Here is a 13,476-nt window from a genome sequence, read left to right on the forward strand (position 1 = left end):
AGAACAAAAGGATGGAGGAAGGATGAATTCGCTCTTTTTGCCTGAGCTGAAACATCCATCTTCTTCTGACTTCAGACATCAGTGCTCCTGTTTCTCAGGCTTTGGGACTTACACCATTTAGTCTCCTGATTATCGGGCCTTAGTACTTGGACTGAATTACACCACCAGCTTCCCTGGTTCTCTAGTCTGCAGATGGTGGATCTTGGAACTTCTCAGCCTCCATAACTGCGTGAGCCAATTCCTATAATAGATCTCCTGTTATATGTGTATATGTATCCTATTTGTTCTGTTTCTCTGGGGAGCCCTGACTAATACACAAGCCATTGGATGGTATACAGAGCTGGGAACTGCTCTTCCCCTCTGTGGGAGGAGTTCATGGTGCTGTGGGTAGCTACAGCAGGACAAAAATGGGAGCTTTTAGTGTGCCTCTCAGGAAGAGGGGCAAATGCATGGAACCTCTGTGAGGTGGTGCTACAGCCAGAGAAATAGTATTGGGTTTGTGTCAACCTATTGTAGCCCATACTGAATGGCCTGGAAAATACTGATTACATGTTAGAGGCCTATCCCTCCCATCTCCCGCCACCCCTTCCGCCGCCCCTGCTGCCTAGAATAGAAGCATCTCAATGATCATGTTCTTTGGGGTTTTTTCAGTGTCTAAAAATGCCTGACTCATTGGAGGTTCTCTATGGTTGAATGGTGTGTTTTCAGTTGGATGAGTGGATGGGTGAATAATGAACAATGTTGTTAATAACTTGGACTGTTTGGATAATAGAGTTCACCAAACCTCCTGAGCCAAGGGTCTCCCTATGTAAGGAAAGAAGGGAGGAAAAAAAGGAGACATGAATAGAATGTGTCATTCACTTATTCAACAACAATTTGTTCTGTGCCACTAAGAACCAATGCTAGGCACTAGAGGAATAATGGTAATCAAATCCAGAGTGATCCTTGCTCTCATGAAGTTGACAGCCTGGTGGCCTACTGTGTGTCAGTCTGAAGTCACATAATTGCATAATAACCAGGACCAGGGGCTGGCCCCCCACAGAACTCTACCTATCTCTGTTCCTTGTCTCTGCTCCTCTCTGTTCATTTTCTTGCACGTGGCAAATGGACATTGGAAGCCCCTAAGTTTTACATGTTAGAGCTGCAGTAACTGGAGAGAGATCTGGTTACATCTCTTGACCCCAATTCCAAAAATGCAGGACTAGCAGCTGATCACCTCAGCTGGGATCTAGAGCCTACTCCTTAGATACCCATTGCCTATGAAGAGACAGAGGAATAGTGTTACAGTGGAACATTGCAATTCCTGTGGGAACTTCTAGGATGGCAAAGGAAGAGGCATAGTTACCAGTTATTTCTTTTTCAGGGAGGTATGGACACAAGGGGAATCTTGGACAGACAAAATAACAAGTGCCCTCTGCAGAGATGGAGAGAAAGATGTGGTGGGGTAGGCTACAGTGGCACACTGTGTCAGCTGGGGAAGAAAGGCTGAGAGGCACTGTGCCCTGAGGCTTCCCGAGGGCCATGGGCAGGCAGGGCCTGGTGCTTCCAGGCAAGTGTGTTGAGAAGTTCAACAGACAGATCTGGGTTTGAATCCTACCTGGCTCTTTATTTGCTAAGAAGTTGCTTCACCTTTGAACTTCACTTTCTCCATCTGGGAAATAGGAATGGTCATACTTACCCCCACAGGATTAATGCGAGCATTCAAAGGAAGAATATTCTCAAAGCACTGATCAAGTGACAGGCAAAGAGTAAGCACCCAATATATGACAGCTGTTGTTCTGATTTGGGACAAAGTCATCTCTACAGGGATGTTTATATCCCAAAATGATTACCTCTCCTTGTTGATAATTACGCTGGCCCAGATGACTGCATTTATGAACATTCTAGAAGGTGGATCAACCTTGATGATGATGTTCTTGATAAAGACCCTAGGTTGGAAAGATCATGTGGTGAGTTAGTTTGGGCATTGAGGAAATAAATTCTTACATTTTTGCCCACATGAATGTCTTTGAGGTGCCCCCAGCCAAATGGAGACTTTTCAGGAAATTAACTAAGATCCATAGTACATGTTATCTAATGTTTTTCTCACAACAGCTATGGTTTACTGAGCATTTGTTATGTAGAAGACACTGGATCAAGTAGACAACTTTGGAACCTCCACCCTGTCCACAGTGATGCCCCTCCTCTGAGAACTGCTCAGCCTCCCCCCACCTCCTGCATAGGGGTGGTGGGCTCCTGTCAGTCATGATTGTGATATATCAACCATACCCCAGCCAAGGTGGGCTTTCCAGGTCCATTGAGTCACCAATTGAAACTAAGTCCATCTTCATCCTAGGAAGTTGGCACTGAGACTTCGAGAAGCTGCATGTGTGACTGGAACTGAAGCACAATAACTCAGGGACTGTGGGACAGACATATTGTGTCACATGAAGAGAGGAAAAATTGATAAACAGAGTAAAACAAAACCAGTGGATAAAGAAAGGTGAGGAGATTGAAAGAGGGCACCAAGAAATGTAATTTCAGTACATCAATGCATGAAACTGGGAAGAGCCTTATGAATCAACTCTTCCTTGGATCTGGAAAGCATGTTGTTCATTATCTGCCAGCACCTATATATGAGAAATGAGTAGAACCTGCTCATTCATCAGTTGAATTGCTGTGCTACTTTCTCCAGGGTTTCTCTACAAGCCTAGTACTTACTCCCTAAACAGTGTTAGACAAAAGTGGGTGTGCATACCATCTGAATTGACTCCCTCCCCACCACCTGCCACTGCAGAGTTCTTATAGTCCAAGCATGCTCCAAACTCTGAGAAGAGCTATAGTATGATAGTTATATTGATTTTCATATCAGCCTTCTGATATGAATCTTTTAATCTTTTTCTTTTCCTTTTTTTCTTTTCTTTTCTTTTTTTTTTTTTTTTTTTTTTTTTTGAGACGAAGTTTTGCTCTGTCACCCAGGCTCCGATCTCGGCTCACTACAACCTCTGTCTCCCAGGTTCCAGCGATTCTCCTGTGTCAGCCTCCTGAGTAGCTGGGATTACAGGTGCCCAGCACCATGCCTAGCTAATTTTTTGTCTTTTTGGTAGAGATGGGGTTTCGCCATTTTGGCCAGGCTGGTCTTGAACTCCTGACCTCAAGTGATCTGCCCAGGTTGACCTACCGAAGTGCTGGGATTACAGGAGTGAGCCACCACACCCGGCCATTTTCTATTTAAAGGATAAAAACCTATCCCTTTTTGTAAGAAACACAAAAAACACTTCACTCACATATAACATGTCATAACCTTGCAGTGGGATAATGTCTAGAGACAACCAAGGATTCCATCCACTGTAGCCCCACGCTATTTATCACATTTCCATCTACCCATTGTCTCTCCAAGTTAATTTTCCAGTTAATGATTGACATTGTACAGATTGTTAAAATTGATTCTAAGCAATGTCCACTCTGGAAAGGAAATATGTTATATATGGAGAAAGAGATGAATCACTTCGCAAATTCACAACTCATCGAATATCAGAGAAATGAAAATGCTGAGACTTTGGAGTTGCAAAAGCCTGGATTTTGAGCTTCAAAATGTGCAAAATATATTCCATGTTCTGATTATCTATTGTGGCATGAAACATTACACCAAAATTCAGTAGCTTAAAACAGTCATTTAAATTTGCACACAATTTCGTGGTTTGGGAATTGAGAAGGGGCTCAGCTGAGTGATTCTTGCCTCAGGTCTTTCATGAAGTGTCACTCAGATGTTGACTGGAACAGGAACAAGCCAAAGGCTCGTGTGGGCTGAGCATCCAAGAGGCTTCCTCATCGGCTGGCAATGGATGCTGCCTTTTGGCTAAGAGTTCAGCTGGAGCTCTTGACTAAAGTACTCATCTATGGCCTCTGGACATTGCTTGGGCTTCTCACAGCATGGTGGCTGGTTCCTGGAGGAAGCGCATGGAGAGTGAGTGTTTGGAGACCAAAGCAGAAGCTGCAAAGCTTCTTCTGATCTAGCTTCAAAAGTCACAAGGCGGTATTGTCATCATATGCTGTTGGTTTTAAGTAAGTCACCAAGGCCAGCCCAGACCCAAGGGGAGGGAATTATATCCCATCTCTCTTTAGGAGAAAGGCCAAAAAATTTACTGCTATTTCCAATCCTGCAAGTGCCAAAAACAAATGATTTAGAAGAATTGGTGAACCGTGTAGCTACCTTCTGGAAATGAGGTAGAGGAATAGAGTTACACCGGGAAGGAAGAGACTTTAGACACTCAAGTCGATAGGAAAACCTTCTCTTTTCTCACATCAGCCTCGTCAAATTTTAGAGGAGGCAGATAAGACATGCCAGACCCCCAGTATAGTTTAGGGTATCTGAGACCATGGGAAACCTTGCATTACTTCTCGAAAACCCAGATGACTCACTAGCGTTAAGTAGAAATGCCTAGATGCTGCGCCTAGGCCGATAGGCTTCAGACAGCCTCAGAGCTCTCCTTGTTCCAGCAATGCACAGTTCCAAATGAAACAGACCTGGTGGTGGTAATGAAGTGGGTATTGCAGTCATCTGCAAAGACTATCACCTCGAGACTAGATGGGAATGAGAATGTCTTGGCAGGCTCCTGTGTGGACAGATGTCTGTTGAGGACAGGATAGGAACTTAGATGGAACCTTAGAAAAAATTGAGGGTGTGTGTTGGGGAAGAGACCCAACAGATTTAGTTGGGTTAAATTTGGTTTATGTTCCCTAATGAAATGGGACTCAAAATAGAAATGAAACTCAGTTTTAGAAATATAGTTGTGAACTGATTCATCTCTCTCTTCACATATAGCACAACATTTCGCTTTCAGAGTGGACATTGCTTAGAATCAATTTTAATAATCTGTAAAATATCAATTACCAAAAGAAAATAAACCACACAAGAAATGCATTTTTATCACAGGGAGCAGAGGGAATATAATCTTGTTTTGCATTCAAAAGTCTGTTCTTCACAACAAAATTCAGTTTTAGAAATATACAGTCTTTCACACTTGAATTTGCAAACTGATTCATCTCTCTCTCCATATATAACACAATGTTTCCTTGACAGAGTGGACATTGCTTATAATCAATTTTAACAATCTGTACAATATCAATTATAATAGAAAATATGCCACACAACAAATGCATTTATATTACAGGGAGCAGAGGGAATATTATCTTGTTTTGTATTCAAAAGTCTGTTCTTCACAACAATTTCTGAGGCTCTGATAGATCTGAGTTTTAGAATCCCAGAAAGATGGTCTGAATAAGATTTATTCTGAAAAAGCAAGACTGGCAGTGTTTTAAGCTTTTCTAAATCTTAACTTCTAAATCCAAGTGTCTAGCTTTATTGTCTGGATTAAATATTTCAAGTCAAAATGTCCTGACTTTTGGGTGCTTTTATTGAGTGTTTATATCCTATAATAAAATGAAGCTAGGTAACGAGTGGGTCATCTTCAAAAAGATGTATTATCATTCTGATAATTTGAAGAACATACAATTATATAAAAGTACAAATCAAAAACTAAGTAATTTATATGAAACGACTTCAATTAACCATGTAACCAAAAAAGACCTATAAAGAATTTAAATAAGCCAAGTACAGTAGCTCAGGCCTGTAATCCCAGCACTTTGGGAGGCCAACGCTAGCCAATCACTTGAGCCCAGGACTTTGAGACCAGCCTGGCCAACATAGTGAAACCCTGTCTCTACAAAAAAATGCAAAAATTAGCCAGGTATGGTGGTGAGTGCCAGTAGTTCCAACTACTAGGGAGGCTGAGGGGGGAGGATCACTTGAGCACGGGAGGATCTCTTACGGCAGAGGCTGCAGTAAACCATGATCACACCACTGTACTCTAGCCTGAGTGTCAGAGTGAGACCCTAGCTCAAAAAAAAAAGATTCAAATAAACTCAAAATGAAAATTCGTGAGAAACAGATTGCTGATTTATTTAGAAATATATTTTTCATAGTGTGTGTTCATATGTCTATTATTCTAAAAATAATTTATACATCTAGAATATAATGGTAAATCTCTAATCTATTCATTCAAATTAATATCTATTATTGATTTGAGGTAAGAGAATAATGAGAGTATTTAGCTATAACTGAACAAATAAGGTTAATTCATTTAAAATCATTTTAGTTGTGATTTTGGCTTTCATTTAAACTCTCGCTTTATTTTAAACTTAGGATAAATTGGAAATAATTCTCAGTATCTGTGACTTAAGTTTTAAGCATATAGTAAGCACATTCTAGAAAATTCCCTGCATTTTTAACAACTGAACTTATTTGCTTGAGATAAAGTGGTGACTTCCTCAGTCAAATGGCACCAAACAGAACTCCAAGCAATGGATATTAATAGAATATCATCTTGCACCAGCTTTCTCTAGCTCTTTCTTTCCTTTTGTAACTACTTCCAAATCTATCTTTTATTTAAGGGAAATTATTTTTAAAAAGACTCAATAGACCATGAACATCAATCATTTCCCTCTACCTATTTGCAGAAAAGGTGAGATAAGAAGCAATTACTGTGCATTTACCTTGTTCTAGCCAGAAGAACGTTAGCAGGCAGGCAAAGCTGCTAAGTAGGTAATTTCACAGCTTTCAAGTGTGCCTCTAAAGTAAAAAATCAAAGGCAGTAATTCCATCTTTAATGTGTGTAAGAACAAAAGGAATTAAATAGACCAGTAACTATATGCCTTTTAAAATTATGTTTATCCTCAGCCTAGGATTCTGGAAATGTATCTTCAGCCATCTTGGCATTATGCCTCCATTCTGCTTGGTCTACTCAAACTGGGTTTTAGTCATGTGGATTCTTGGGCAATTTCAGAGGAAGAATAAAGATTTTCCTTTCTATGAAAAAGTCAATTCAGTAAGCTAGCACACAGTACAAGCTCATGGTTCCTTGAATATTGAATACATATTTTCTGGTTTATAGAAAATCTTTATGTCCTGCTTGTGATATAAAGTGAGATTTCTTTGCTCCCACGAAGATGTTGCCTTGGCACATACTGTTCTCACTTAGAAAGGTCTGCACTTCACTATCCTTGCAGGACATTGCTTGGCACTAGTAACTAAATTGTTACCAACAGTGGAAAATAAAGCTTTGTAAAATAATCAGAGATAGCTAGATAAGCAAAAAAGTTAGCTTATTTAAACTGTATAGAAAAAAATTAAGCAAAATCAATTCTTTCTTTAAGAAATCTCAGTGACATGTTACATATTAATCCAGCATTTAAAAATTGTGAACCTTAAAACATGGAACTTCGTAATTCAGTGCAATTCAGCCCTTATGCGTTTGGTACGTGTTTTCTTCATGTATGTGTATGTGTGTGGACCATACGTTTAAGTGCAAACATGCATCCTTATACTGGAAGCTTCATTTTAAGAAAACTTAACATAAAAATACTAACTTATAAAACATGATATTAGAGGCAATTATCCACATTCACAGGTCTGCTTTTAGTTTTGAAATGATTTGATGAGTTTAAGGGGGATGCTCTTTGAGTATATTTAAATTGTTCTGTTAAAATGTTTTGATTGACATTTACTTTCTCTGTGAGCTGTACCTGGCAAATAGCAACCTCAGTTATAGTTATGAGTTAGTAGCTGCCCTGTTTATGTCAGCATAATTCATTTATTTTAGAAATTTTACCAACCTACTTATTGCTATGGTCTGAATGTTTGCGTCCCCCTAAAATTCATATGTTGAAACCTAATCTCCAAGGTGATGCCATTAAGAAGTAGGGCCTTTGGGAGGTGCCTAGGTTATGAGGACAGAGACCTCATGAATGGAATTAGTGCCCTTAGGGCCATTATAAATGAGGCCCAAGGGAGTTTGCTTGCCCCTTCTACCATGTGAGGACTGAGCAAAAAGGCATGGACTGATATGGTTTGGCTCTATGTTCCCACCCAAATCTCATCTTGAATTGTAATCCCCATGTGTCAAGGAAGGGAAGTGATCTGATCATGGGAAACAGTTTCCCCCATGCTATTCTCATGATAGTGAGTGAGTTCTCACCATATCTGATGGTTTTACAAATGTTTGGCATTTCCTCTGCTTGCACTTCTCTCTCCTGCCACCATGTGAAGAAGGTCCTTGCTACCCTTTTGCCTTCTGCCGTAATTGTAAGTTTCCTGAGGCCTCCCCAGCCGTGTGAGACTGTGAATCAATTAAACCTCTTTCCTTTATAAATTACCCAGGCTTGGGCAGTATTTTTATAGCACTGTGAGAACAGACTAATACACCGTCTATGAAGAAACAGGCCCTCACCAGACACCAAATCTGCCTGAGCCTTGACCTCAGACTTCTCAGCATCCAGAACAGTGAGAAATAAATTTCTGTTGCTTATAAACACCTCAGTTTACGGCATTTTGTTCCAGCCACTGAATGGACTAAGATACTTATCCACTAGACTCCAGAAAAGTAATTTAATGTATTTTGGCAAATCCACACACTACGACTGATTTTCAGTTTTTTCTTCAGTCTTTTTTGGTACAGAAGCAGATGGATTTTTCCTCATAAGTTCCAGTTATGCTTTCAAATAGCTGTAGTGTGGAACCATACCTCCCAAAATACTGTGTCTTCTGGGCAAAATCTGTATGGAAGAGGGCCAGCCATTGGATTCCCATTTCACCTAGAATAAAATCCAAACTCCTTAACAGGACTTAACGGGAGTGAGTCATCTGCCACCTGCCACCCCCCTCCTCAAGCCATGTCCCTGCCCTCTACTTTTCAGCCAAGCCCCAGGGGCCTCCTTCGGCTTGGGGTACACAAAGACACTGAGCACTTTCTCTCTTCAAACCCATGAAAATGCTGGTTCCTTTGCCCCAGAACCTCCCTTCCATCTCTTTGCATGCCTAGTTTTCTCTCAATTTTTATGTTTCCCTTACCATTCATCTAAAGTAAAGCTCTCCCCAGCTACTCTCTATTATAGTCTGATAATAGCTGTGTCCCCACCCAAATCTCGAATCGTAGTTCCCATAATTCCCATGTGTCGTGGGAAGGACCCGGGGGGAGAGAACTGAATCACGGGAGCGTTTTTTCTCATACTGTTCTCATGGTAGTGAATACGTCTCACGAGATCTGATGGTTTTATAAATGGAAACCCCTTTCACTTGGTTCTCATTCTCTCTTGTCTGCCGTAGTGTAAGATGTGCCTTTAGCCTTCCTCCCTGATTGTGAGGCCTCCCCAGCCATGTGGAACTGTGAGTCTATTAAAACTTTTTCCTCTATAAACTATCCAGACTTGGGTATGTCTTTTAATTAGCAACCTGAGAACAATCTAATTCATAGTCCCTGCTTAATTTCCTTCACATCCCAATCATAGGCTATAATTACTGAGATATTTATCACTTTTTCTTTTTTGTTTGTAGTCTGTCTCCTCCCACTACAATGCGAATTCCTTGAGGTCAAAGGCCTTTGTCCCATCTTGTTCAGCACTGTATCTCTGTCCTAGTGCAGCATTTTATAGATTAGAACTAAAAAAATTATTTGCTGAATCAGTGGATAAATGGAAAAGGCTGTTGCCAGTGATTCTGAAAACCTGGGTTCTAGGCTGATTCTACCATTGATCAGCTTTGTGACGTTAGATAAATTTCAACCTCTCTGAACCCCAGTGCTTTCATCTGTAAACTAAAGGGGAGCACTAGATGTGTTGAGTTTTGATGCTTGATTCTTCCTTCTTGGTTTCCTTACAATACCAGAACAACCAGTATTGAGGGCAGCCTTAGAAGAAAGCATGCACAGGTCTTGAGGTAGAACAATAGGATGAGGATGTATAATAACAGAATTTTAATCAGCTTCAGTGCATCCTCATCTCAGATGCATGAGTCCTGGCTTTCACCTACAATACCTAATAGCCACCTTCCTACTATGTGAGAGCTGCTTCTCCACCTCTACTGCCATCCTCTTCCATATCTTCCCCAATATTAGAATGACAAAACTGTCACTTCAGGATGTGGGGGCAGCATGGAAAGAAATACAGATTTAGAAAGACCCCTTGTTGGAATGTCCAGTATTTGTGAAGGTGTCATGATGCAGAAGATGTTGATACGGACTGGCAGAGAGCAGTGGGGAGAACATTTCAAGATAAGGAGTGGAGTGCAGTGAGTGGAATAGTGGCCACGCCATTTCAGAGATGCATCCAAGTTGCCCTGCTAAATGCTCTGTTCACTTGTTCACTGCCCAACGTCAGCCTCGGGAATCTTTTCATAGCTTTCTTCACAGGGCTGTGCTATGGAGGCAGGAGGGCTGTCCTTAATTACGTGTTATTTATTTCAAGAAAATCCTGGCCTTTTGACATGAAGCAGGACTGGGTGGGATCCATGTGACAACATGTTGGCAAAGAAGAGATATAAATCATGAAACTAAGAAAAAATGAGCCACAAGAAAATCGGAGCAGTAGTGCTTGGCGAAGAGTGGGAGACTGCGGCAGAAAGTTGCTGATGGAAAGGGAAGTTGGGCTGGTATTTGCAGCATAGAAGTTAAAGATAGACTGAGAAAAGACCTTGAAACTCATAGAACTAAGATGATTAGTTCATTAATTCAGAAATTAAAATTCAAGACTTTGAGAGAGGAAGGAGAGCTAGAGTGTAGACTACTGAAGTTTTGGACGTGAAAAGAAAGAAGGAAATAGCAAAAGGGAAAACTAGCCAAGGATAAAGAATTTTAAAAATTTGCTGTGGAGTGTTTGTTGGTTTCTTCTGAGTGTGGGTGCATGGCTAAGAAGGTTAGGACAGTGGAGACCTGGGCCGGTTTCTAAGTAGAAGGAAGCCTTCCAAAGGACAGAGGCAGCTGAGGAGACCAGCTGGAGAGCAGAGGGATTGTACAGCATGCTTATCTACATAATAAATTTGTGATCGTTTATTTCCATCTATTAGTTTTATTACTGTATTAGGGGATATAATTGACACTTTAAAATATATGTGTATTTTATATAATGTATTATATACAATATATTTTATATATATATATATGAAATATTGAGACCAGCCTAGCCAACATGGCAAAACTCCATCTCTACTAAAAATACAAAAAATTAGCTGGGTGTGGTGGTGGGCACCTGTAATCCCAGCTACTTGGGAGGCTGAGGCAGGAGAATCACTTGAACCTGGGAGAGGGAGGTTTCAGTGAGCTGAGATTGCACCATTGCACTACAGCCTGGGTGACAAGAGCGAGACACTGTCTCAAAAAAAAAAAAAAGTGTACAGAGTTAAGTGTACAACTGGATACATTTTTCGGTTTTGTTTTCATTTTTGTTTTTGAGATGAGTCTCCCTCTGTCACCCCCAGGCTGGAATGCAGTGGCGTGACCTCAGCTCACTACAACCTCCACTTCCTGATTTCAAGTGATTCTCATGCCTCAGCCTCCCAAGTAGCTGGGACTACAGGAGTGTGCCACCACGCCCAGCTAATTTTTGTATTTTTAGTAGAAACGGGGTTTTGCCATGTTGGCCAGGCTGATCTTGAACTCCTGGCCTCAGGTGATACGTCTGCTTCGGCTTCCCAAAGTGCTAGGATTACAGGAGTGAGCCACCATGCCCAGCCTCAACTGGCTAAGTTTTAACATACACATACACCTATGAAACTATCATCATAATCATGATAATGAACTTATTCACATCCTCATGCCCTTTGGAAATCCCTTTCTCCTGCCTGGTCCCGTACCACTCATCTGCTTTTTGTCACAATGAGTTAGTTTGCATTTTCTAGAAGTTTATATAAATAGAAGCATACAGCAGGTATTTTGTTTGTTTGGTGTCTTTCACGCAGCACAATTATTTTGAAATTCATCTATGCTTTTGTATGTACGCATTCCTTTTTTTTATTGCAAAGTAGTTGAATTCTTTTCCTGTGGCCACTGTAACAAATTACCACGAACTGGGTGGCTTAGACAGCAGAAATTATTCTTGCACAAGTCTAGTGGCTAAAAGTCCAGAATCCAGATGTCAGCAAAGCTGGTTCCTTCTTCTGGAAGCTCTAAGGGATAATCTGTTCCCGGCCTCTCTCCTGGTTTCTGGTGGCTGCCAGCAATCTTTGGTGTTTCTTGGCTTGTAGCTGCATCATTAGATTCTGCATCATAGAAATGGACAGTAGAAAAGGAAACAGAGAGACTCACGGATTAAGGTGAAGAGGATGAGGGAGTAAGAAAGAAAGACGAAATGGAATAAGTTGGAAGGGGTTAAAAGGAAGTGAGGTGAACTTTCCACTTCCGCCATTCAGTCAGCATTTTTTAAGTTGTTCTTTTGGCAGTTTACTCCAACTTGAATTTAAAATGTACGAGAAAAAAAACCTTTCAGTTCCAGCAAAGGGATTGCCCAACCTACTGTTAGTCTAACTCTGACTCCATGACTGAGCACCAGATGGCGCACTGCCCAGAGCCAAGGGACCTCCCTGGCGGCTGTAAAGAGTTCAGTGCGCAGCCTCAGCCACTCCTAGGCGACTTTCCACAATTGCAAATGAAACTGAGCCCAGCCTACTCAACCTTCCCTTCCTCTTCTAGATCACTGAGGAAGTCTACTGTCCCAATCATATGCCCTTTTTCGGAGCAAACTTCTCAAAAAGGCTGTAGGTAGCTGGTATTTCCACTGCCTCATGTCCCATTTTCTCCTCAACCCACTCCAGTCAGGCTTGTGTCCCCATCTTCTCTCCTCAGGTCAGCAGTAGCCTCCGTGGTACCAAATTCAATGCCACTCTTCTGTCCTCTTGCCTATCTGTTGGCCTCATGATGCCAACAAGAAAGCCACACTTTCTTGGACTTCCTTCTACTTCACTGACCCCTCCTCCTCAGATGCCTTGGCTGGCTCCACCCAGCCTTCTCTTCTCCACCTGCTCTCTCCCCCGAGGCGATCTCCTCAGCCCTTCTCTATCTTCAGAGGTGTGACTTCCAATACTAGGTCATAAAAGACATTGTAGTTTCCCTCTTGCTTCCATACTCCAGAGAAAGTTAGCTGCCATGTCCTGGGGACATTCAAGCAGTCCTACAGAGAAGCAGACATGCCAAAGAAGTGAGATGTATTGCCAACTTTCAGAGAGGAACTGAGGCCTCTGCCAACAGCCATGTGAGTGAGCCATCTTGGAAAGAGATCCACTAGCCCCAGTCAAGCCCTCCGCTGACGCAGCCTTTGTTAGTGACTTGATTGCAACGTCCTGAGAAATGCTGATTCACCACCCAGCTAAGCTGCTCCCAGATTCCTGACCGTCAGAAACTGTGTGAGATAATAAATATTTGTTGCTTTAAGTCCCTAAACTTCGGGGTGAGTTGGTATACAACAATTGGTAACTAATACACCCATACTGGCCTCATCTTTCAATACTTCCTCACCATGCTCCCAAACACCAGTGTACCTAAAACACACCCAACTTGTTCCTGACTAACACCCTGTCTCATTGTTCCCTCTGACTAAGACCCTCTCACACTGGATCTTCTGGTTCCTGTCATTCAGGACTTAGTCTTTCCTGGCATTCTCTGTCCCTAAAAC

General features: G+C 41.6%; 1 long non-coding RNA gene across 3 annotated transcripts in view; it reads right to left on the minus strand.

The window, feature by feature from the left end:
• The window catches only part of LOC126953702 (uncharacterized), a 33,205-nt gene extending 27,231 nt beyond the window's left edge, over positions 1 to 5,974 (minus strand). For 2 of the 3 annotated variants that reach the window (XR_007725301.1, XR_007725299.1), the window contains exon 1: positions 1,833 to 5,974. This is a non-coding gene — a long non-coding RNA (uncharacterized LOC126953702). The remainder of the gene's footprint in view (positions 1 to 1,832) is intronic. The other variant, XR_007725300.1, reaches the window with a different exon arrangement.
• Positions 5,975 to 13,476: the final 7,502 nt, after the last annotated feature.

This window comes from Macaca thibetana, chromosome 4, assembly GCF_024542745.1.
Source record: "Macaca thibetana thibetana isolate TM-01 chromosome 4, ASM2454274v1, whole genome shotgun sequence".
Taxonomy (NCBI): Eukaryota; Metazoa; Chordata; class Mammalia; order Primates; family Cercopithecidae; genus Macaca; species Macaca thibetana.